Source organism: Mirounga leonina, unplaced genomic scaffold (genome assembly GCF_011800145.1).
Source record: "Mirounga leonina isolate KUSES-001 unplaced genomic scaffold, KU_Mleo_1.0 Mir_260, whole genome shotgun sequence".
In the NCBI taxonomy this organism is placed as follows: domain Eukaryota; kingdom Metazoa; phylum Chordata; class Mammalia; order Carnivora; family Phocidae; genus Mirounga; species Mirounga leonina.
In genome coordinates, this window is record NW_023270642.1 from 4,244,940 (window position 1) to 4,255,854 (window position 10,915).

A 10,915-nucleotide genomic window follows, 5' to 3' on the forward strand; every position below is an offset into this window, starting at 1 on the left:
CTTCCCCAGGTGTAGAACTCTTGGGTGACAGTAATTTTCTTTCAATATTTTTATTATGTCATTCCACTCTTTCCTGGTCTGAAAAGATTCTGTTGGGAAATCCAGTAGTCTTATGTTCCTTTGTATGTAATTCTCTCTTTTCTCTGTTGTTCTTAACTTTTTTTTATTTTTAACTTTTTTTTTTTTACATTTTTGGTCTTTAATTAAGCACATAAAACAATTATTTCATATATTTCTCCATGAACTTTTTGTGAAATTCAGATCACAGTGTATCATTTACAAATCTTTTGTCATTCTTCTTTCTTTTTAAAAAAATATTTATTTGAGAGAGAGAGAGCACAAGCAGGAGGGGCAGGGAGAGAGAGAGAATCTCAAGCAGCCCAACTCAGGGCTTGATCTCACAACCCTGAGATCATGACCTGAGCTGAAACCAAGAGTTGGATGCTTAATTGACTGTGCCACCTAGGGGCCCCTGTCTTTCTTCTGATAATCTACACCATTTGCACAGTTCTTGAAAAAAATCGTCATCCTACTTTCTTTTAACTTTAAAGTTGGCCTGAGGCTGTGATGGGCCAGTGAGATTGAGAGGGTTTCCACTCAAAATGTTTTCCATATGTATTCTTTCTTCTTCAGCTTTCTCTTCTTGTTCCTTCCTGGACTGATCTTCAGCTCTTTCATTTTTATTTTTTTCTAGTTCTGCAAGAGGTGATACAGAATCATCATCATCACTCCCCTCTTCAAAATTTTCATTTTCATCTTCCTCATCTGTTGGAGGATCATCTGCATCAAGGTTGACAGCAGGAATCTGGTTTAAGCAAGACTTCTTTGACACTAAAGAGAAGATGGTATGTTCTTATGTTAGACAATCTCTATATTTCTCTCTTGCACCAACTCACTTGCTCTCTTCCAGCTCTCTCCTACAGTCATGGTTCCAAGCTTCTTCAGGGGTATCCTAAATAGTTTGTCTATATTTTATATTTGTATGAGAAGGTAGGTCTCTACTCAGGCTCTTCTTCTAAAGTTTATAGGTTTGCTTTGTTCAGTCAGCTCAGTTTGGATTTCTGGGTGTGTCTGCTGATAATGTCCTTGGGCATTTGGGTCCAGCTATCATTATCTATATTTGAGTGAGACATTTGTTTGAGCTCTGAGGATGAGGATTGGGGCTATATCACTCACTAAGAACAATTAGATAGGACGGCTGCTTGCTTCCCTACTAGTGAGGTTGGTTGTAGGATGGCTTCCATGTTTGTCTAGATTCTCTGATCAGGCTTACTGGATGGTTGGGACTGAGTACTACATTCAGTAATAGATGAGGCTATGAGATAGCTTCCCTGCCCTGGCCAGGTGGTAGGATGTGTCTCAGGGCTTACATGATTCATTGTTTGGGGATGCAAATCAGGCCAGAGTGTGTCTGATTTCCCTAGTCAACTGAGGTTACTGATTTTGCTCTGCAAATGGGGAAAGCCATGGGCTGTGCTGTCTGTTAAAGTGCCACTGTTTATAGGCCTGTTGAATGGGCTATGCAGCTTCCCATGTGTTCTGGGTAAGGTCCCTGGCTGAAGGCTGTATTCAGTGATAAGAAGGACTACAAATTAGAATCCTTGCCTTGGCACAGTAAGATAAGAAGCTCTAATGCTGATAAAACCCTTTGTTGTCTCAACTCAAGCTGACTACACCCCAAATACTCTGGCCAAAGAAGGATACTGACTTTGTTTTCTAAACTGTCTACTCTATTACTGCTAATTTCCCTGATTGGAATGTGCCCCTGACTTGGTTTTGCATATGAGCAAAACAACTAGTGGGGATAACAACTGGGCACTGCAGGTATGAACTCAGGTTACCAAGACCCATATGCTGATTGTTTGAACCCCACTTCCCCTTGTATGTCACAGTCAGATTCTCAGTGGTTGAGCCCCACAGATTTCTCTGCAATCCCTATAGTGCTAGACCAGAGTAGGGGCTCCCACAAAGTGACCCCAATGCTGGACAGGCAAGGAAGGTTGTGTCCTCTTCATTCTCTTTTCCCACTGGAGGAACCTCTTGACATGATGTTTCACTGTCCTGGGAAGGGGCAATACAATCAATGTGTAACTGCTTCTCTTACCCTCTAAAGCAGTCTATGCTGGTCTCTGTCTTTTGGAGGGTGCCTTAACCTCACCCCTATGTTCCAGAATTTTCTCAATGTTATTTTGTCTTGAGTAGTTGTTAGTTGTTCCTCTTTAGAGGGGGAGAAGAGTCAGGAATAACCTATTTCACCATCTTGATAATGTCCATATAATATTTTTTAAATGACAAATTTATAGAAATAAAGAACAGATTAGTTATTTCCAGGGATTATGAATAGGGTAGGGTTGAGAGGGAAGTGAATATGGATATAAAAGAAAATATGAAGGATCCTTGTGATGATGGCAATGTACTGTATCTTGACTATATCAGTATCAATATCCTGGTTGCAATAATGTAATATAATTGTGTAAGTTGATACCATTGGGGGGGAAATGAGTAAAGGCAATTTATCTGTATTATTTCTTACAACAATGCTTGAATCTACAATTATCCCAAAATAAAATAAAAGTAATAATATAAGTACATAACAAATAAATATTTTTAAACTATAATTGTGCATACTTATTATATGAAAAAGGTGAAGGTTTCAAGAAAATAGATTGGGAAACTTGCAACCAGGTAAGGGAAAAGGAAGCAAAGTGAAAGAAGCTACACCACTAGAGAAATTCTCATGCAAGTCACAGCCCTAATACCTGGGCTCAGCAATACTGAGATTTCATTTATTATAGAATTATTATAATTGTTAATCATTATTATAATTAATTATATTATAAAATTATTGAATAAATTTCCTCCTCATACCTCACCACCATACCAGTAGGGCTCCACTATGACTAATAGTGAATTATAGCTGGAAGAATTGTAAGATACAGACTGTTTCTGAGTTAATGTAATTAGGGTATCCCAAGGTCAAGAGGAGATACAAAAACAGACACAAGAATTTGAAGCTTCTAGTCCCAAAAGCATTAGCAAATATTAAGCACAACCCACCTCCTAGCCAAATTAATATTTATTTTTATGCTAAATACCTACATACATCAGTTCTTATTACCCAGTACAAAATGTCTGGGTTTTAACAACAACAACAAAATTATAAGACATGCCAATATTCAAGAAAAAAACACATTCAGAACCAGACTCGGATGGGACCCAGATTGTTAGCATTATCACATAGGAAATTTAAAATATAATAATAAAATATCTTAAGAGCTATATGAAAAAAGAAAACATTATATATATATTCATTACATATATACAATATATAATCTATATATATATTCATTACATACATATACAATTTCATTACATACATATGTAATGAAAGCAGAGAGATGGAAACTCTAAAAATGAATTTAAATATATTAAAAATTGGGCGCCTGGGTGGCTCAGATGGTTAAGCATCTGCTTTCGGCTCAGGTCATGATCCTAGGGTCCTGGGATCAAGTCCTGCATCGGGCTCCCTGCTCAGCGGGGAGCCTGCTTCTCCCTCTGCCTCTGCCTCTCTCTCTCCCTGTCTCTCATGAATAAATAAATAAAATCTCTTTAAAAAAAGATATTAAAAATTATACACAAAAAATAAAAATTATTTTGATGGGTTCGTCAGTAGACTGTACATAGCCAAAGAAATAAGTGTTCTTGAAGAAAGATCAATAGAAACTTCCCAAACTGAAATCCAAAGAGGAAATAGAATGAAAAAACTAGAACAAAACATTAAATACTATGGAAAAGTTTCTAAAGGTGCATATGCATAATGGGAATATCAGAAGGAGATGAAAGAGAGAATAGAGCAGAATAAATATTTGAAGTGATAATGACTAAGAAATTTCTAAAATCAATGATAAATACCATACTACAGATCTGGAAATCCAAAGAACACCAAAAGAATGACTACCCTCTCTCTCATACCCCACCCCAAAAGAAGAAAGAAAGAAAGAAAGAAAGAAAGAAAGAAAGAAAGAAAGAAAGAAAGAAAGAAAGAAAGAAAGAAAGAAAGAAGAAAGAAAGAAAGAAAGAAAGAAAGAAAGAAAAAGAAAGAAAGAGAAAGAAAAAGAAAGAAAGAAAATAATATATAGGTGTATTATAGTTCAATTGCAAAAAGTTTGAAAGAAAATAAAGCAAATAAAATAAAGGAACACAGATAGGAATTATAACAGATTTCCCATCAGAAACAACCAAAAAGGAGAGTGTAGTGAAATATTGAAAGTGTTAAAAAAAAAAAAAAAACTTCCCCAACTTAAAATTGTATATCTAGTAAAGGTGCCCTTAAAAGTAAAGAAGAAATAAAGACTGTCTTAGAAAAAAAAGTGGGGGCAGAGATTCAGGCCATTATACCTGCTCTGCAAGAAATGTTAAAAGAAAATCTTCAGGTAGGAAACAAACAAAGAAGCAAAAAACCAAACTGAACTAAAACAAAACACACAAAAAATAACTTGTATCTAACCTAAGGAAGAGAAGTGCTTCAGGCAAGTAGTAAATGAAAATTTAAAAAATCATTAATACTTCTGATTTTGTAATTGATTTAAAAGATAACTGAAGCAATAATAGTAATAGTGTATTGGGTGAAGATAGCATATGAGTAAGTGAAATCAATGGCAAGAATGTCACAAAGGACAAAAGGGAGGAATTAGAGATATTTAGTTATCAGTTAATTGTACTATACATGAAATGTCATAGTGTTATTTGAAGGTAGACTTCAATTAGTTCAGTATATGTTGTAACCTCTATGGCAACAAATATTTTTTATAAATAAATGTAATTGATATGCTAAGAAAATAAAATGGAATCCTATAAAAATGTTCAATTACCATATGATTTCACTCATATGTGGAATTTAAGAAAAAAAATAAATGAGCAAAGGGGAAAAAGACAGAGAGACTGGCAAACCAAGAAACAGACTCTTAACTATAAAGAAAAAACTAATAATTACCAAAGGGGAAGTTGTTTGGGGGGATTAAGGAGTGCACTTGTGATGAGAACCGGATGATGTATGGAAGTGTTGAATCACTATATTGTACACCTGAAACTAATATTACACTGCATGTTAGCTAACTGGAATTTGAATAAAAACTTAAAAAAAAAAGTTCAATTAAAACCAGAGAAATGCAACAAAAGGAATAGTTATACACATGTAAAATATTAATCTAACTTTATAACTATTTAATTTTAATGTGCATGGTCTAAATACACATATTAGAAAACAGAAACTTTCAGTGAACAAAAAAAGCAACATTCAAATATGTTGTCTACAAGAAACCCACAAGAGTAAAGGAATTGAAAAAGATATCACACATTAACACTCATTAAAAGAAAGCTGGGTATCCATACTAATTTCAAACACAGCAGTCTTTAGACAAGGACATTGTTAGGGATAAAGAAAGGCGTTACATATGATAAAAGGGTCAATTCTCCAAGAATATTTATCAATCTTAATTATGTATATATCAAACAACAGAGCATCAAAATATGTAAAGCATAAATAAAGTAAAAACTGAAAGAACTGGTAGAAATAGACAAATTACATTCCTGTAGTTGGAGATTTCAGCAACCCTTCAGTGATCAAGCAGCCAGAGGATCAATAAGGATATATTTGATGTGAATAGCAATATTAATCAATTTGATCTTATTGACATTTATATAATATTCTATCCAACAACCACATAATACACATTCTTTCAAGAACCCATGGAACATTAATCAAGAATACATTCTCAGCGGGCGCCTGGGTGGCTCAATTGGTTAAGCGACTGCCTTCCACTCAGGTCATGATCCTGGGGTCCCAGGATTGAGTCCCGCATTGGGCTCCCTGCATGGCATGGAGTCTGCTTCTCCCTCTGCCCCTCCCCCCTCTCATGTGCTCTCTCTCATTCTCTCTCTCTCAAATAAATAAATAAAATCTTTATATAAAAAAAAGAATACATTCTCAGCCCTAGAATATTGTTTAGCAAATTTAAGATAATAGAAATCATACAAGGTATATTATTAGACCACATGAAATTAAACTACAAATCAGTAACAGAAAGATCCCTGATAATATGTGGAATATTTGGAATTTAGTATTTGGAAATTAACACACTTCTAAATAATTCACCAGTCAGACTTCTCAAATTAAATTTAAAAAAATTTTTGAACTAATTGAAAAAAAATAAAACTTGTAAGACATAACAAAGGGTTTAGGGTAAAATTTAGAGCATTACATGTATATATTAAAAAAGAAGAAAGTTTTAAAATTAGTAATAAAAATGTCCACTTCAACAAACTAGAGAAAGAAGAGCAACATAAAGAACAGAAATATAGAAATAATAAAAATTGGAAGAGAATCCATGAAATTGAAAACAATAGATAAAAGCAACTAAACCAAAATATAGTTCCTTTTTTTAAATATTTTTTTATTATGTTATGTTAGTCACCATACAGTACTTCATTAGTTTTTGATGTAGTGTTCCATGATTCATTGCTTGTGTGTAAAAACCAATGTTCCATGCAGTATGTGCCCTCCTTAATACCCATCACCAGGCTGGCCGATCCCCCTACTCCCTTCCCCTGAAACACCCTCTGTTTCTCAGAGTCCATAGTCTCTCATGGTTCATCTCTCCCTCCAATTCCCCCCCTCCTTCATTTTTCCCTTCCTTCTCCTAATGTACTCCATGCTATTCCTTATGTTCCACAAATAAGTGAAACCATATAGATAATTGTCTTTCTCTGTTTGACTTATTTCCTTTAGCATAATCTCCAGTTCCATCGATGTTGATGCAAATGGTGGTTATTCATCCTTTCTGATGGCTCAGTAATATTCCATTGTATATATGAACCACATCTTCTTTATCCATTCATCTGTTGAAGGGCATCTTGGCTCCTTCCACAGTTTGGCTATTGTGGACATTGCTGCTATGAACATTGGGGTGCATATGGCCCTTCTTTTCATTACATCTGTATCTTCAGGGTAAATACCCAGTAGTGCAATTGCTGGGTCATAGGGTAGCTCTATTTTTAACTTTTTGAGGCACCTCCACACTGTTTTCCAAAGTGGCTGTACCAACTTGCATTCCCACCAACTGTGGAAGAGGGTTCCCCTTTCTCCACAACCTCTCCAACATTTGTTGTTTCTTGCCTTGTCAATTTTTGCCATTCTAACTGGTGTAAGGTGGTATCTCAATGTGGTTTTGATTTGAATTTCCCTGATGGCTAATGATGTTGAACATTGTTTCATGTGTCTGTTAGCCATTCATATGTCTTCTTTGGAGAAGTGTCTGTTCATGTCTTCTGCTCATTTCTTGACTGGAGTATTTGTTTTTTGGGTGTTGAGTTTGAGAAGTTCTTTATAGATCTTGGATACCAGCCCTTCATCTGTAGTGTCATTTGCAAATATCTTCTCCCATTCCGTGGGTTGCCTCTTTGTTTTGTTGACTGTTTCCTTTGTTGTGTAGAAGCTTTTTATCTTGATGAAGTCCCAGAAGTTCATTTTCGCTTTTGTTTCCCTTGCTTTGGAGATGTGTATTGCAAGAATTTGCTGTGGCTGATGTCAAAGAGTTTACTGCCTATGTTCTCCTCTAGGATTTTGATGGATTCCTGACTCACATTGAGGCCTTTCATCCATTTTGAGTTTATCTTTGTGTGTGGTGTAAGGAAATGGTCCAGTTTCATTCTTCTGTGTGTGGCTGTCCAATTTTCCCAGCACCACTTGTTGAAGAGACTGCCTTTTTTCCATTGGATATTTTTTCCTGCTTTATTGAAGATTATTTGACCATAGAGTTGAGGGTCCATTTCTGGGGTCTCTATTTTGTTCCATTGATCTATGTGTCTGTTTTTGTGCTGATATGACGTTGTCTTGTTGATCAAGGCTTTGTAATATAGCATGAAATCAGGCATTGTGATGCTCCCAGCTTTGTTTTTCTTTTTCAGCATTTCCTAGGCGATTTGGGGTCTTTTATGGTTCTATACAAATTTTAGGATTGTTTGATCCAGCACTTCAAAAATTGCCATTGTTATATAGATCAGGACAGCTTTGAAAATATACATTTCTCTGGGCAGCTTAGACATTATCACAATGTTTAATCTTCCAATCCATGAGCATAGAATCTTTCCATCTTTCTGTATCTTCTTCAATTTTCTTCATAAGTGTTCTGTAGTTTCTAGAGTATAGATCCTTACCTCTTTGGTTAGGTTTATTCCAAAGTAACTTAATGTTTTTGGTGCTGTTGTAAATGGAATCAATTCCCTAATTTCTCTTTCTACAGTTGTGTTGTTAGTGTATAAGAAAGCAACTGATTTCTGTGCATTGATTTTGTACCCTGCCACATTACTGAATTGCTGTATGAGTTCTAGTAATTTGGGGGTGGAATCTTTTGGGTTTTCCACATAAAATATCATGTCATCTGCAAAGAAAGAGAGAGTTTGACTTCTTTGCCAATTTGAATGCCTTTTATTTCTTTTTTGTTGTCTGATTGCTGATGCTAAGACTTCCAATACTATGTTGAACAATAGTGGTGAGAGTGGGCATCCTTGTCGTGTTCCTGATATTAAGGGAAAGGCTCTCAACTTTTCCCCATTGAGGATAGTATTCACTGTGGGCTTGTCATAGATGTTTTTTATGAAATTGAGATATATCCTCTATCTCTACACTCTGAAGAGTTTTCATCAGGAAAGGAGGCTCTATTTGTCAAATGCTTTTTCTTCATCAACTGAGGGGACCATGTGGTTCTTGCCTTTCTCTTATTCATGTGTTCTATCACACTGATTGATATGCGAATGTTGAAGTACCTTTTCATCCCAGGGATAAATCCTACCTGATCATGATGGATACTCCTTTTAATGTACCACTGGATCCTATTAGCTAGGATCTTGTTGAGAATTTTGGCATCCATATTCATCAGGGATATTGGTCTGTAATTCTCCTTTTTGATGGGATCTTTGCCTGGTTTGGGGATCAGGGTAATGCTGGCCTCATAGAAGGAGTTTGGAAGTTTTCCTCTTGTTTCTATTTTTGAAACAGCTTCAGAAGAATAGGCATTATTTCTTCTTTGAATGTTTGATAGAATTCCCCAGGGCATCCATCAGGCCCTGGACTCTTGTTTTTTGGGGAGGTTTTTGATCACTGCTTTAATCTCCTTACTGGTTATTGGTCTATTCAGGTTGTCAATTTCTTCCTGTTTCAGTCTTGGTAGTTTATAGGTTTCCCGGAAGGCATCCATTACTTCCAGTTTGCTTAATTTATTGGCATACAGTTGTTGATAATAATTTCTAATAATTGTTTCTATTTCCTTGATGTTAGCCATGATCTCTCCCATTTCATTCATAATTTTATTAGTTTGGGTCCTTTCTCTTTTCTTTTGGATAAGTCTGGCCGGTGGTTTATTGATCTTATTAAATCTTTCAAAGAACCAGCTTCTAGTTTCATTGATCTGATCTACTACATTTCTGGTTTCTAATTCATTAATCTCTACTCTAGCCTTAATTATTTCTCTTCTTATGCATTGCTTAGGCTTTATTTGTTGTTCTTTCTCTAGTTCTTTAAGGTGTAAAGTTAATTTGTGTATTCGGGACTTTTCTATTTTTTGAGTGAGGTTTGGATGGCTATGTATTTCCCCTTTAGGACCGCCTCTGCAGTATCCTATAGGTTTTGGATGGATTGTTTTTGTTCTCATTGGTTTCCATGAATTGTTTAAGTTCTTCTTTAATTTCCCAGTTACCCAAATATTCTTTAGCAGAGTGGTCTTTATCTTCCAAGTTTTTGAATTTCTTCCAATTTTTTTTTTGTGTGTGTGATTGATTTCCAGTTTTAAAGCATTATGGTCTGAGAATATGCAAGGAGTAATCTCAATCTTTTGGTATCGGTTGAGACCTGATTTGTCACCGGTATGTGATCTATTCTGAGAAAGTTCCATGTGCATTTGAGTATTCTGTTGTTTTAGGGTGAAATGTTCTGTATATAACTATGAGGTCTATCTGGTCCAGTGTGTCATTCAAAGCTCTTGTTTCTTTGTTGATTTTCTGCTTAGATGATCTGTTTAGTGCTGAGAGTGGAATGTTGAAATCTCCTACTATTAAGGTATTATTATCAATATGTCTCTTTATTTTGGTTAACAGCTGGCATATGTAGTTGTCTGCTCCCATGTTGGGGGCATAGATATTTACAATTGTTAGATTTTATTGTTGGGTAGACCATTTAAGAATGATGTAGTGTCCTTCTGTATCTCTAACTATAGTCTTTAGCTTAAAATCTAATTTGTCTGATATGAGAATTGCTATCCCAGCTTTCTTTTGAGGTCTGTTGGCATGAAAAGTTGTTCTCCATCCCTTCACTTTCAGTCTGAATGTATCTTTAGGTTCAAAATAAATCTCTTGGAGACAGTATATGGATGGGTCATGTCTTTTTATCTAATCTGCAACCCTGTGCCATTTCATGGGAGCATTTAGGCCATTCATGTTGAGAGTGATTATTGAAAGATATGATTTTATTGTCATCATGTTGCCTGTGAAGTCCTTGTTTCTATAGAATGTCTCTATAAATTTCTGATCTATATCACTCTTGGGGTCTTTCTCCTCTTATAGAATCCCCCTTAATATTTCTTGCAGGGTCACATATTCTTTCATTTTCTGTTGGTCTTGGAAGCTCTTTGTCTCTCCATCCATTCTGAATGACAGCCTTGCTGGATAAAGTATCCTTGGCTGCATGTTCTTCTCATTTAGTACCCTGAATATGTCTTGCTATCTCTTTCTGCCTTGCCAGATCTCTGTGGACGGGTCTGACTTTATTCTGATGTTCCTCCCTTCATAAATAAGAAATCTCTTCCCCCCAGCTGCTCTCAGGATTGTTTCCTTTGTTCTAAGACTTGAAAGCTTTATTATTATA

The 10,915-nt window shown here is 35.6% G+C and overlaps 1 pseudogene; it reads right to left on the reverse strand.

Annotated features, from left to right (window-relative positions):
• Positions 1–220: 220 nt before the first annotated feature.
• Positions 221–1,379, reverse strand: LOC118026613 (annotated as a pseudogene).
• Between the last annotated feature and the right edge of the window lie 9,536 nt (positions 1,380–10,915).